At 38.4% G+C, this 15535-nt stretch overlaps 3 pseudogenes; all 3 read right to left on the minus strand.

The window, feature by feature from the left end:
* Window positions 1-983: 983 nt before the first annotated feature.
* On the minus strand, window positions 984-3372 carry LOC129088147 (40S ribosomal protein S20-like; annotated as a pseudogene).
* A 3609-nt stretch (window positions 3373-6981) lies between these two features.
* On the minus strand, window positions 6982-7409 carry LOC129088070 (39S ribosomal protein L42, mitochondrial-like; annotated as a pseudogene).
* Window positions 7410-9932: 2523 nt separating this feature from the next.
* LOC129088148 (60S ribosomal protein L23a-like) lies at window positions 9933-10423 on the minus strand (annotated as a pseudogene).
* Between the last annotated feature and the right edge of the window lie 5112 nt (window positions 10424-15535).

A 15535-nucleotide genomic window follows, 5' to 3' on the forward strand; every position in this document is an offset into this window, starting at 1 on the left:
CCCCATTCTCCCACCAGCCCCATTGCTCTCCCCTATGCCCTCTAACCTCCCCACTCCCAAAGACAGTCCCCTCCACATTGTCCATGGGTCCTTTGTACATGCTCCCCTTCTTTCCCCCATTATACCTCTTCCCCCTCCCCTCTGAACCCTGTCATTTTGTTACTTATTTCCATGTCTCTGGTTCTTTTTTGCTCATTTATCTGATTTGTTGATTAGGTTCCACATATAGATGAGGTCATATGGTGTTTGTCTTTCACCGCCTGACTTATTTCACTTAACAAAATGCTCTCCAGTTCCATCCATGCTGTCACAAAGGGTAGGAGTTCCTTCTTTCTTTCTGCTGTATAGTATTCCATTGTGTAAATGTACCACAGTTTTTTGATCCACTCATTTATTAATGGGCACTAAGGCTATTTCCAGTGCTGGGCTATTGTAAATAACACTGCTATGAACATAGGGGTGTGTAGGTTCTTTTGAATTGGTAGTTCATTGTGGTTTTTTTTAATTTAAAGGAGTGTATTACTTCCAAACCAGTATTGCATGAAATGTTAAAAGGTTCTTTATGAAGAAAAAGAATTAAAAATGTGAATAATAAAATGGCAATAAATACATGTCTATCAACAATTAAATTTAAAAAACAATATCAACAAGACAGAACAGAAACAGACTAATAGATACAAAAACATTTTGAATGTTGGCACCTGGGAGTGGGGTTGGAGAAATGGGTACGGTGAAGGGATTAAGAAGTACAAATTGGTAGTTACAGAGTAGCCATGAGATTATAAATTACAGCATAGGAAATACAGTCAATCATACTGTAATAACTGTATGGTCTCAGATGGGTACGATATTTATCAGAATGATAACTTAGTATACAATGTCTAATCACTGGGTTGTACACCTGAAACTAGTATAGTATTTTATGTCAAATGAAATTTATTTATTTATCAACAACTGATAGTCAATTTATTAAAGAGGTTGATTTAAGCATCTGCAATGGTGACTTCAACCTTGATTCTGACTCAATACTGATGGAAGAAATCTGCTTTACAATCTCAGAAAAGCTGTGCAAGTCAATGATTTGCTTGTGAATCCTCATCTGAATCCTATGCCTTGTCTTAGAACTCTCCCCACAAGGAGTTTCTTTTGTAGTGATTCTCAGAGTCTTGGTAGGCATGCAGACTGGTCCATTCACATTGAGATTCTTTTCCTTTGTGCCTCTGATCAAATTCAGTTGTGAGAAAGTTGTGAGCACACAACTTCTTAAAAGACTTTATGTTGTGGCTGATTAGAGTGATTCTAATTCAGTCAGTCACCACCTCTGGTTCCACAGAGGTATTTTCAGTATCTCTAAAAGCCAGAGCTGCAGTATGGCTTCCTCAAAAGGCCTTGCCTCCTTCAAACCATTTGCACAAAAAGTTCCAAAGATAGCAGAAAACTGTTCTCTGAGCACCGGGGAGAAAGGATTTGGTTATAAATGTCCATGCTTTCACAGAATGATTTCAGGATTTATGTGCCAGGGTGGTGACTTCACATGGCATAGTGGCAAATGTGGTAAGTCCATCTATGGGGAGAAATTTGATGATGGGAATTTCATCCTGAAGCATATGGGCTCTGGCATCTGGTCCATGGCAAATGCTGGACAATTGACAATTGATTCTGTTTTTCATCTGCACTGACTGAGTGGTCAGATGGCAAGCATGTGGTCTTCAGCCAGGTGAAAGATGGCATGGATGTTGTGTTTTTAAAAAAAAAAATTTAATGGATGATACTATTACAATTGTCCCATTTTTTTTCTCCCCTTTATTCCCCTCCACACTGCACTGTCCCACCACTCAGCATTCCACCGTGCCCTCCCCCCTTAATTCATCTTCAAGGGTTATACATATAAGTTCTTCAGCTTCTCTCTTTCCTATACTATTCTTAACCTCCCCCTGCCTATTTTGTACCTACTGTTTATGCTGCTTATTCCCTGTACCTTTTCCCCCATTCTTCCCCCTCCCCCTTCTCTCTGTTTTACTGTTCATAGTTTTTGATCTTCTTTTTCTTAGATAAGCCCCTTTAACATTTCATATAATAAGGCCTTACTGATGATGAACTCCTTTAACTTGACCTTATCTGGGAAGCACTTTATCTGCCCTTCCATTCTAAATGATAGCTTTGCTGGATAGAGTAATCTTGGATTTAGGTCCTTGCTTTTCATGACTTTGAAAACTTCTTGCCAGCCCCTTCTTGCCTGCAAAGTTTCTTTTGAGAAATCAGCTTATAGTCTTATGGGAACTCCTTTGTAGGTAACTGTCTCCTTTTCTCTTGCTGCCCTTAAGATTCTCTCCTTATCTTTAATCTTGGGTAACGTAATTATGATGTGCCTTGTTGTGTGCTTCCTTGGGTCCAACTTCTTTGGGACTCTCTGAGCTTCCTGGACTTCCTGGAAGTCTATTTCCTTAACCAGATTGGGGAAGTTCTCTTTCATTATTTTTTCAAATAAGTTTTCAATTTCTTGCTCTTCCTCTTCTTCTGGAATCCCTATGATTCAGATGTTGGATCATTTAAAGTTGTCCCAGAGGTTCCTATGCCTCTTCTCATTTTTTTGAATTCTTGTTTCTTCATTTTGTTCTGGTTGAATGTTTATCTCTTCATTCTGCTCCAAATCGGTGATTTCAGTCCCGGTTTCCTTCCCCTCACTGTTATTTCCCTGTATATTTTTCTTTATTTCACTTTGCATAGCCTTTGCTTTTTCCTCCATTTTGTGACCATACTCAACCAATTCAGTGAGCATCCAGATTACCAGTGTTTTGAACTATGCATCTGATAGGTTGGCTATCCGTCCATCGCTTAGTTCTATTTTTGGAGCTTTGATTTGTTCTTTCATTCGGGCCATATTTCTTTATCTCAGCATGCCTGTTATGTTGGAAGGGGAGGAGCCTTAGGTATTAGCCAGTTCAGGGTAACCCTGGTCGCTGTATTGTGACGCTGTCTGTGGGGGAGGAGTCCAAGAGGGAATAATGCTGCTTCCTTGGCTCTCAGCCAGCTTTCAGTTGCTTCCCCTGCTACCCAAAGCAAATTGGGCTCTTCTAGTGCTGATTCCCAGGTGGGTGGGTCTGTGCACACTCTAGGACGCTGTGGATCTCTCCAACAGACTTTCCTGTGAAACTGGGAGTTTCTCCCACTGCCACAACCCCCACAGGTTTTTACCTCCAGAGGTTTTGAGACTTTCTTTTTGTGCACTGGAACCCTGGGTTGCACAGTCTATCTTGCTCCCCAGCTGCTTCTCCAGTTTATCCACACACAAATGTGGGACCACCTGGTCCGCCAGCGGCACCTCGCCGGACCCAGTCCTCCAGCAGCCGCCTGCGCTTTTTGGTCTCTCATTGTGCTTTTACTTTGCATTTCTCTGATGATTAGTGACATTGAGCATCTTTGCATATGTCTATTGGCCATCTGTATGTCCTCTTCAGAGAAATGTCTATTCAGATCCTTTGTCCCTTTTTTAATTGGGTTGTTTGTTTTTTGGGTATCGAGTTTTGTTAAATACTTTGTAAATTTTGGATATTAACCCCTTATCAGATGTAGTGGTGAATACGTTCTTCCATTCTGCAAGTTGTCTTTTTTATTTTGTTAATGGTTTCCTTTGCTGTGCAAAAACTTTTTATTTTGATATAATCCATTTGTTTCTTTTTTCTTTTTTTTCTCTTGCCTGGGAAGATACAACTGACAAAAAAATTTCTATGAGCAATGTCCAAGAGTTTGCTGCCTATGTTTTCTTCTAGGATTTTTATGGTTTTTGGGTCTAACATTTAAGTCTGATCCATTTTGAATTTATTCTTGTGTGTGGTATAAGAAGATGGTCTAGTGTCATTTTTCTATATGTATCTGTCCAGTTTTCCTAACACCATTTGTTGAATAAACTAGTTACCCTATTGTATGTGCTTGTTTCCTCTGTCAAATATTAATTGACTATAGAGGTATAGGTTTATTTCTGGGCTCTCTATTCTGTTCCTTTGATCTATGTGTCTGTTTTTATGCCAGTACCATGCTGGTTTGATTACTATGGCCTGTAGTGCAGTTTGATATTAGGTAACATGATGCCTCCAACTTTGTTCTTCTTTTTCAGGATCACTATTGCTCTGCAGGTCCTTTTGTGGTTCCATATAAAGTTTTGAAATATTTGCTCTAGTTCTGTGAAGTATGTCATTGGAATCTTGACAGGGATTTTATTGAATCTATGGATTGCTTTGGGTAGTATGGACATTTTAATGATGTTAATTCTTCTTATCCTATGAACATGGTATGTGCTTCCACTTATTTGTATCTTCAATTTTTTTTCAATGTCTTATAATTTTCTGAGTACAGATCTTTTACATCTTTGGTTAGATTTATTCCTAGGTGTTTTATTCTTTTTGAAGCAATTGTGAATGAGATTTTCTTAATTTTCCTTTCTGTTAGTTCTTTATTGGCATATAAAAATGCAACTGATTTCTGGAAATAAATTTTGTATCCTGCTACTTTGCTGAATTCACTTATTAGTTCTAGTACTAGAACTAATACATGAATCTCTAGGGCTCTCTATATACAGAATCATGTCATCTGCGAAAAAAAGACAATTTTACTTCTCCCTTTCCAATTTGGATGCCTTTTATTTCTCCTTGTCTGATTGCTGTGGCTAGAACTTCCAGTACTATGTTGAACAAGAGAGGTGAAAGCAGACATCCCTGTCTTGTCCTGATATTAAGGGAAACACTTGTAGTTGTTGCCTGTTGTGTATGATGCTGGCAGTGGATTTGTCATATATGGCCTTTATGTATTTAGGTATGTTCCCTCTATTCCCACTTTGCTGAGAGTTTTTATCATAAATCGTGCCGGATTTTATCAGATGCTTTTTCTGCATCTATTGAAATGAGCATGTGGTTTTTATCCTTCATTGTTTATGTGGTGAAAACTGATTTGCAAATGTTGTACCAACCTTGCATTCCCAGAATAAATCCCACTTGATCATGGTATATGATCTTTTTGAAGCATTGCTGTATTCAGTTTGCTAATATTTTGTTGAGAATTTTAGCATCTATACTCATCAGTGATATTGGCCTATAACTTTCTTTCTTTGTAGTGTCTTTATCTGGTTTTGGAATTGGGAAAATGCTGGCCTTGTAAAATGAGTTTGGGAGCCTTTCCTCCTCTTGATTTTTATGAAATAGTTTGAGAAGCAGAGGAATTCGTTCTCAAAATGTTGTTAAAATTCCCCTGTGAAGCCATTTGGTCCAAGGCTTTTGTTTGTTGGGAGTTTTTTCATTCCCTTCAGTTTTACCAGGTGTAATCTGTTTATTCAGATTCTCCGATTCTTCCTGATTTAGTTTTGGGACACAGTATGTTTCTAGAAATTTATCCATTTCATCCAAGTTGTCCAGTTTGTTGAAATGTAGTCATTCATAATGTTTCCTTATAATTCTTTGTATTTCTTTGGTATCAGTTGTTATTTCTCCTTTTTCATTCCTCATTTTATTTATTTGGGTCCTTTCTCTTTTTTTTCTTGATGAGTCTGAAAAAAACCTTAAAGGTTTGTCAATCTTGTTTATCTTTTCAAAGAACCAGTTCTTGGATTCATTGATCTTTTGTAATTTTAGATTCTATTTCTTTTATTTCTGTTCTGATCTTTACTATTTCCTTCCTTCTACTTACTTTGGGCTTTGTTTGTTGTTCTTTTTCAAGTTCCTTTAAGTGTGGAGTTAAACTGTTTATTTGAGCCTTTCTTTCTTTCTTTCTTTCTTTTCTTTTCTTTTCTTTTCTTTTCTTTTCTTTTCTTTTCTTTTCCTTTCTTTTCTTTTCCTTCCTTCCTTCCTTCCTTCCTTCCTTCCTTCCTTCCTTCCTTCCTTCCTTCCTTCCTTCCTTCCTTCCTTTCTTTCTTTCTTTCTTTCTTTCTTTCTTTCTTTCTTTCTTCTTTCCTTCCTTTTCTTTCTTTTCTTTCTTTTCTTCTTTCTTTCTTTTTTGAGATAGGCCTGTAATGAATGCTATAAATTTCCCTCGTAGGATTACTTTCCCTGTGTCCCACAGATTTTGGTTTGTTGTGTCCTATTTTCATTTGTTTCAAGGTATCTTTTGATTTCTTCCATAACCTTGTTGTTGACTCATTCGTTGTTTAATAACATGTTATTTAGCTTCCGTATCATTGTGTGTTTTCCAGTGTTGTTCTTGTGATTTATTTCTAGTTTCATAGCATTGTGGTCAGTGAAGATGCTTGATGTGATTTCAGTCTTCTTAAATTTACTGAGACTTGTTTTGTGTAATAACATGGTCTATTCCAGAAAACGTTCCATGCACACTTGAAAAGTATGTATATTCTTATGCTTTGGGGTGAAATGCTCTGAAGGTATCAATTAAATCCATTTGATCTAGTGTGTCATTTAAGGCTGCTGTCTCCTTGTTGGTTTTCTGTCTGGAAGATCTAGCCATTGAAATAAGTGGGGTGTTAAAATCCCCAACTATGACTGTATTTCTGTTGATCTCTCCCTTTATGTCCATCAAGATTTGCTTTACATATTTAGTTGCTCCTATGTTGGGTGCATAAATGTTTACTAGGGTTATATCCTCTTGTTGGATTGTTCCCTTTATCACTATGTAGTGTCCTTCTTTGTCTCCTACTATAGCCTTGGTTTTAAAGTCTATTTGTTGGATGTAAGTACTGCTATCCCGCCTTTCTTTTCTTTCTGATTTGCATTAAATATCTTTTTCCTTCCCTTTACTTTTAGTCTGTGTGTATCTTTTGACCTGAGATGGGTCTCTTAGAGGCAGCATATATATATATATATATATATATATATATATAGATATATAGATCTTGTTTTCTTTTTTTTTTTACTAACATGAGAGAACATTTAATTATTATTTTACTATATAGCACAGTAGTGAATATACTTGATTACATTTTCTCAAATGGAAAATGGGACACAGGAAAACATTTTTCTTTGATTACTGAAAACCTCAGTATCATCTGTCTTTTGGAGTATTCAGTTTCTTACAATGTCTATGATACTGTCCATGAGGATACCACTGGTGCTTGGTAGTAAAGAACATTTTGCTAAGTTGGTCTATCATAGGTCCTTGCTCCAAATGCTCATCCTTTTCTTCTAATCTAGTTTTCAGTACTTGATCTAGTGTTTCTTCATGATTACGCACAGGATTGGGCCGAGGGATAGGTTTTGTGTGTTCATACGGAATGTCCACGAAAAGATAGTAGCAAACTATTGTCCTGCCATCAGATGTCAAAGCAAGCTCTACTTTGGAATTATAGTCATCTGGAAGAGCAGAATACATGGATTTATGACAAACACAATATAAAGGTCCATTTTGAATGGAAATAAATGTTTCAAGATAGTTCTGTTTGATATCGCCTATTTCACTGCTGCTACTGCCATGGTGAATCAAGATGCTGATTGGGTGGTATGGAAAAAGATGACTTGAAGAGAAAAAGCTTTTAAAAGTTGCTTCTAGGCATACTTATTTTTATCCCTTCACAGCTCCACACCATGATCCCGCCATCTTGCCTCAATGAAGGTCTTCGATCTTGTTGTCTTATCCATTCAGCTACCCTATGTCTTTTGCTTGGAGCATTTAAGCCATTTACATTTAAGGTAATTATTGATAGATATGTATTTAGTGCCTTTTTATTGTTAGAGTATTTTCCTCTTTTTTTTCCCTCTATTTCTTCTTCTTAAAGTAAACCCTTTAACATTTGTTACAGTACTGGTTTGGTGTTAAACTGCTTTATCTTTTTCTTGTCTGGGAAACTCCTTATGTCTCCTTCAATTTTGAATGATAGCCTTGCTGGGTAAAGTAGCCTTAGTTGTAGGTCCTTGCTTTTCATCAGCTTGAATATTTCATGCCACTCCCTTCTGGCCTGAAATATTTCTGGTAAGTAATCAGATGACAGTCTAAATGGTAGTGCCTTGTAAGTAACCAGCTGCTTTTCTTTTATGGCTTTTAGGATTCTCTCTTTGCATTTAAACCTTGTCATTTTAATTATGATGCGTCTCGGTGTAGGCCTCATTGGGTCCAACTTGTTTGGGACTCTGAGCTTCCTGGATTTGTGTGTTTATTCCTTCACCGAATTAGGGAAGTTTTTGGTCAGTTTGTCTTCATATAGGTTCTTGAGTCCTTGCTCTCACTCTTCTCCTGACAGTCCCATGATGTAGATGTTGTTCCGTTTGATGTTGTCCATATGTTTCTTAAGCTCTCCTCATTTTTTAAAATTCTTTTTTCTTTTTGCTGCTCTGCCTGGGTGTTTTTTCCTACCTTGTCTTCCAAATCACTAATGTAATCCTCTGTTTCATCTAACCTACTGTTTATTCCTTCCAGTGTATTATTTATTTCAGATATTTCATTCTTTATTTCTGCCTGATCCTTTTTTATGGTTTCTATGTCTTTTTTCATGCTTTTGAGTTTCCTTATAATCATTGCTTTAAACTCTTTATCTGTTAAATTGCTTGCCTCCATTTCATCTAGTTCTTCTGGAGAATTCCTTTGTTCTTTCATTTGAGGTCTGTTTCTTTTTCTTCTCATTTTGGCTGCTGCTTTGTATTTTCTCACTTCATTGTTACGCAAATCAGCCCTTAAACTGATCATCTGTTAAACTAATCATACTGTAATCAGCAGTTTAAGTTCCACAGGGTTGGCTAGAGTAATTCCTATGGGTTGGGCTCTTGTTTCCCCTAAGTCTGATGCTACTTGGAGAGTTCTCTGCCTAAGATGTCTTCTACAATATGAGGAATGACTCAGCGCAGGGATCTTGGCAGCTGTTCCTTCAGTTCTCTCCCCAGAGCCATGAACCCCAGACTCTCTTCTAGCGTCTCTAGTCCACTCTGCCCTCCCTCTGCCAGAGCCCAGGGTAAGTGTCTGCCAACAAAATCTTGTGCACTGGTCCTTTAAGAGGCCCTCTCTGTCTCCAGCCATCTCTCTCTGGCAGAATGAAACCCTTCTGCTTTTCACAGCTGGATGTTATCTTAGTTCCTTTCTGACTGTGGTGCTGTATGCTGGGAGCCCAGCTTGGGGTTTAGACCCTACTCCTCTCAGGGGAACCCCCCAGCCCCTGAAACATCCCTCTGGATCTTCAGCTGACACCCATGGGAGCCCAATCAGCCCTTTCATGCCTCTGCACTCCCTACCAGTCATGTTGTGCTGAAGTGGTTTCTTCTGTCTGTAAGGTTTCTCTCCAGCTCTGAAAAGCATGTTGAGATAACCAAGTAAAAAGACTTAAAAATGGGACTGAAAGTGGGAGTGATCACAAGATTCTGCAGTTCATAAAAATTTTAAGTAGTAATTCTTACAACCATATATTTTTATAGATAGACATTAGAATTAAGATAGCATGTATTTATATATCCTGTTTTCTTCCTCTCATTTCCCTTGTAATTAGAAATAGATTAAACAGTGATTTCCTAGATGAATAAAAAAATTTTGGTTTCCCTCTTGCTGAAACATGAAGACAATTGCAGCAGTACTTCATGAAAAGGCTGTGTGTTTCTTAGATTAAGAGGCCACAGCACATGCTGCTCCTGACTTTCTTGCATTTTAATTTCTTAGCCACATGTAGCCTTCATCTCTAGCATAATGATGTCATCACGACTTCACAGGCATGATCTAGGAATTGTACCCTCAATACCCTCAACCAAATATGAAGAATAAAATGTGTCAAAGGCTTTTTTGTAAGACTTTATTTAATGCACATGTGTGTTAAATGTCTGAGAGACTTGATGACAATCCTATAAGTGATATACTACACAGCAAATACTCAGCTTGTGTTTCAAATACTGTTTAATAAAATTTTAATACCTTATTCATTTCCTGCCAGAATAAAATTGAATTCCAATGGGATCTTTCTAAAATTTTTAAAATCATTATTTATTTATTTTTTTTACAGTGTAAAATTTTTATATTTATAATTAGCCAGCTGGACTCACTTTAGATGATCCAATTTTGTTGGCAACATCTAAAGCATCATAGTCAGGGGCCAGTCGAACATACGCTTTCTTTTCTCCATCAGGCCTGATCAGGGTGTTGACCATGGCCACATCAGTATCATAGAGCTTCTTCATAGCCTGTTTGATATGGTGCTTGTTGGTCTTGACATCCACAATGAATGCAGGTGTATAGTTGTCTTCTATCTTCTTCATCGCTGACTCCATGGTCAGAGGGAACTTGTTGATGGCATAGTGGTCAAGTTTGTTTCTCCTGGGGATGCTCTTCCAAGGATATTTAGGCTGCCTTCAGAGCTGCAATGTCTTCATCCATCAGGAGGTGGGTGATATGTGGATCTCCTTTTTTGTGGCTGTGGACACCTTTCAGCACTGTTTTCTTTGCCTTCAAAGGCTTTGCTTGATTTGGCTTGGGCACTGGGAGGGTCAGGGGCTTCCTTCCTTGCTTTGCTTTTCATCTTCATGAAAAGGGCCATTTTTTATTTTTCAATTAAAGTTGACTAGTTTCAGGTGTACACCTCAGTGACTAGATGTTATATAACTTACTAAGTGATATACTGATATACTTCATATCTATCTGACACCATACATGGTTATTAGAATATTATTGACTATATTCCCTATGTACTTTACATCCCCATGACTATTCTGTAACTACCAATTTGTACTTTTTAAAAAATCTTCACCCAAGGATATACTTATTGATTTTAGATAAAGGGGAAGGGAGGGAGAGAGGTGGGGGAGAAACATCAATGTGAGAAACTGTTTGGCTTCCTCTTGTACCTGCCTTGATTGGGGGACTGAACCCACAACTTAGGTATGTGCCCTGACAGGGAATTGAACTCACAACCCTTTACAGGACAGCACTCCAAGCAACTAAGCCACACCAGCCAGGGCCCAATTTGTACTTCTTAATCCCTTCTCCTTTTTCGCCCATTCTCCCAGCCCCGCTCCCATCTGGCAACCATCAAAACGGTCTCTGTACCTATAAGTCTGTTTCTATTTTAATTATTTTGTTTTTAAATTGTTGATAGATATGTATTTATTGCCATTTTATTGTTTGTATTTTTTTACCTTTTTTTCCTAAAAAAGATCCTTTAGCATTTCATGAATACTGGTTTGGTGGTGATGAACTCCTTTAGCTTTTCCTTGACTAGGAAGCTCTTTATATGTCCTTTGATTCTAAATGATAATTTTGCTGGATAAAGTGATCTTGGTTGTAGGTCCCTGCTTTTTATCACTTTGAATGTTTCTTGCCAATCTCTTCTGGCCTGCAAAGTTTCTGTTGGGGAATTAGCTAACAGTTTTATGGGAGCTCCCTTGTAGGTAAGTAACTGATATTCTCTTTTTGCTTTTAAGATTCTCTCTTTGTCTTTAACCTTTGGCATTTTAATCATGATGTGTGTTGGTGTGAGTCTCTTTGGGTTCATCTTGTTTGGGACTCTGCACTTCTTGGACTTGTATGTCTATTTCTTTCACCAAGTTAAGAAAGTTTTCTGTCATTATTTTTTCAAATAGAGTTTAATTTCTTGCTCTCTCTCTCTTCTCATTCTGGCATCCCCATGATGTGAATGTTGGTATCCTTGAAGTTGTCTCCATAGACTCCTTACACTACCCTCATTTCTTAAAATTCTTTTTTCTTTTTGCTGTTCTGGTAGGGTGTTTTTTGCTTCCTTATATTCCAAATTGCTTGTTTGATTCAGCTTCATCAACTGGACCATTGATTCCCTGTAAATTATTTTTCATTTCAATTAGTGTATCCTACATTTCTGACTAGTTCTTTTTCATGGTTTCCATGTCCTTTTTTTATGCTGTTGAAGTTCTCACTAAATTCATTGAGCATCCTTATAACCAGTGTTTTGAACTCTGCCTTTAGTAGATTCCTTGTCTGTTTTAGTTAGTTCTTTTTCTGGAGTTTTGTTCTGTTCTTTCATTTGGGATATGTTTCTTTGTCTCCTTATTTTGGCAGCCTCCCTGTGTTTATTTCTGTGTATTAGATAGAGCTGCTATATCTCTTGGTCTTGGTAGAGTGGCTTAATGTAGTAGGTGTCCTGTAAGGACCGGTGGTACAGCCTTCCTGATCACCTGAGTTGGGTGCTCCAGGTGTACCCCCTGTGTATATCCTCCTGTTGTAGTGGAGTCTTGGCTGCTGTTGGGACACCAGTGGTAAGGATTTACCCCCAGGCCAATCAGTCACAAAGACTGGCTGTCACCACCATGGGGGATTAGCTGTGCAGGAGCCCAGCCCATGGAGCAGGACTTATTTCAGTGAGGCTCAGGTGCCTGCTGAGTCTGCCCCTTAGGTGTGTCACTTGTGGAGGTGGTTGGGTGATGCTTCAACATAGTGTGAATCTGTCCACAGGGTACAGTGGCTCAGGGGCCTCCTGGGAGGTACAGGCCAAGGTCAGCCACCACCTGTGTTCTGCCTGGGGCCACCCTGCATGAGTTACAAAATGATCTTCAGATGGCTGCTACTTGTGCTAAGCTTGGAGGTGCCCAGGCAAGAACAAGCTGCAAACCAAGGCTGGCTGCTGCTAGTGCCAGGTCTAGGACCACTTAACAAGAGGTATGGGCCATGCTAAGGCCAGGTGCTATTTGTTTGAGAGGTTTTAGGAAAGTGTGAGGCATGAACCAGGACAGGCCATTTGTATGGAAAAGCCACTGGAAAGAGCTTGGCTGGGCCTATAAGTTGGGTGGGGAGGGGTCTCAGGGCATCACCAGGGTGGGACAAACAGTGTTAGGCAGGTTGATGGAGACTCATATGGTGTCCACCTACAGGAATGGGAGGAGGGCTCATCAAAGGAACAATAGCCTTTGCTGGCACTGCTGTCTGGGAGAAAACTGACCCTCTAGCCCTTGTCCTGATGCTGGACAATTCAACTCTTCCCCGTATGCCCCTGCTCAGAGAGAGTGAGTCTGAATAAGTACCTGTGTATGGGACCTTTAAGAGGAACCACTCGGACTCCAGAAGCTTCTATCTTACCCAGCCACAATCCCTACAGGTTTTCACAGTCAGAAGTTATGATGACTTTTCTTCCTGGCACTGGAACTCTGGGCTGTGGTTCTAATGTGGGGCTGAGACCCCTTGCTCCTCAGGGGTGACCTTCACAGCCAAAATATCCCTCCTGATTTTTATCCACCATACATGGATGTAGATCCAGTCTGTACTGTGTCTCTGACTCTCCTACCTGTCTCAATGTGGCTTCTTCTTTATCTCCTTGGTTGTAGGACTTCCATTCAGCTACATGTCAGGCAATTCTAAATGACTGTTGTTCTGTAGTTTAGTTGTAATTTTGATGTCCCAATGAGATCTTTTTTTAAACCTGACATGGATTTATACACATTTTAGCTCCTTCCATTTTCTACATAGTGATTTCTGCTGACTAAACACAAGACTTGGAGAAAGCGACAACTTGAATTTTGAAAATGTAATCATTGTAATTAGTAATAGTGAGTGTGAATTCTGGAAAAGTAACATGTAAGTGCTATAAACTATTACATATTTTTCTATTTTTATACCACTTTTTATAACTCATAAAGTAGTACTTACATTAAAATTCACACAAAGTTGTTAGAGAGCATATGATTTCCAAAAATGTCCTGGGGTTTTATTACGTTCAGTGTTCTAAAGATGCTCTCAGATCAATTGTAAAATGCAGACATTATATGATATTTCATTATTTTTGGAAAAGCTGTTCCCATTATTTTGTCTCCTCACAGTATTAACTCAGCTGTCCACTTTGTGCAGGGTCTGCTATCACTGAAATGTCAGAAACACATTAAGGCAGGGTCCATGCATGGATATATAAATCCATAATGACAGTAATAACCCCTGAGCCCCCATACCCATTTCACATCGTCTTTCTAAACAGGCAGGGTGAGAGCTCAATGACCTCCATTCGAAGTCTCGAGACCCCCTCTCAGTCATGCAAAAAGCAAATATTTGGGGGGAAATTATTACACTTTAAAAACAAATTATTCAACTTAGAGATTTTTAGCATAGGAATGAATGGATAGAAAAAGCATAATGTGAACCCACATCTTGACAAAACCTGTGTATTGAGGCAATAATTTATGAATTTGGATCATCTCCTTTTTTTGCACATCTAAGATTAAAGTGCCCCTTCAGGACTATTAGCATTTTTTGAAACTGCTCACTTTATTAACATTGTGGCTGTACAAGGAAATGTGTAAAGGCTTTCCAGAACTTCAACTACTAATATGCATTAAGTTTTTAAGCATGATGAGAGTGCTTTGTCCTATTAGAGTTTAGTTGTAGAATGGGCTAAACAGTTAAAAAGCTTATTTACTACAGCCCTTTCTTAATTATCCTGATTTACATGCAAGGATGTTTTATAGAAATAACAAAGCAGAATAAAACAAAGCTATCAGCTGCTGGCTATTCTAAAATTAGTTGATTGATAACTATAACAATTTAAATTTGTACACACTAAATTAGCTTTAAAATATAGAAATACCATATTTCTTTACCATGGCTTGTCCTTCCAAATAATGTATTGTTTTAAAGTCAATCCATTCTTCTAATCTGTTTGGCTGATTGTCTAGCACCTATGGCTATATAAAAGGAGAAATAACGCAGGTACCATTATTTAGTAAGGTGAAGAAGAAGTGAGGAAAGGCATCATCAAATTGTGCTTTTCTGATTTCTAGGGTGCATGCTGCTTCTATACAAAATTTCAGATTCTCTGCACCTAATGACTACAGCAGATAATTAAGAAAAGCTCTAGGAACTTGGCAGGAGTAAAGAATACTGGGGTTGGGATTGTCTGGAAGATTTTTGTGGAGAATTGGGACCTGACCTGGGTTTAAAGTCGGGAAAGAACTTCTGTACATGAAGAGTGGGAGGGAAGTCTCTGGGGGCTACTCCATTGAGGGGTCAATGAGAGCAAAGGCATAGGGAATCCATGAGGAAGGATTTGTGGCAAATAAAACTGGACAGTACATTGGGACCAGGCCATTGGGGGCCTTGTGTAACAGGATAGGAAATTTCAGTTTAATCCCGTACCGAGTAAGTTTCATTTAGAAGATTCAGGAGAGCAAGAAAATCAAATTAGATTCACAGATTAAACTTAAAAACAATGAACCAAATATAGTTAGCTAAAACCAAAAGCTTTTCAATAACTATATTATTTATAAAAACTTTTTTCTACAAAGGTAGCACACTGTCTCCCACTGTTCCTATATGTATGGAAATAGGGAAGGTTTTGTATATATGCAGGGTTTGTTTTCTCCATTAGTTTTTCTGGAAACACTTTGTTTTCTCCACATCCTGGGACTTAAACATTCTGGTCATCACAGATACCTCTATCAGAAATATGTCCTATAACACCAGAGGAAGGGCCAAAGGAGAAAACCTGGCAAGGTTAGAAAATAGAAATCTCATCTGAACCTGAGAGAAAAGCTAATTTACAGTTCTTCTATTTCAAAGCATGAGAAGGGCCTGGAGGTCAAATTACTCAACACATTTCTATAGGTGAAATATGATGTGTTCCTCTATGAAACTGTGTGATGAATTATAGCGGGAGACATGGAAGTTGAAAAAGCGGAAC

Source organism: Pteronotus mesoamericanus, unplaced genomic scaffold (assembly GCF_021234165.1).
Source record: "Pteronotus mesoamericanus isolate MK-2021 breed Mesoamerican mustached bat unplaced genomic scaffold, CSHL_Meso_final scaffold_54, whole genome shotgun sequence".
NCBI lineage: Eukaryota > Metazoa > Chordata > Mammalia > Chiroptera > Mormoopidae > Pteronotus > Pteronotus mesoamericanus.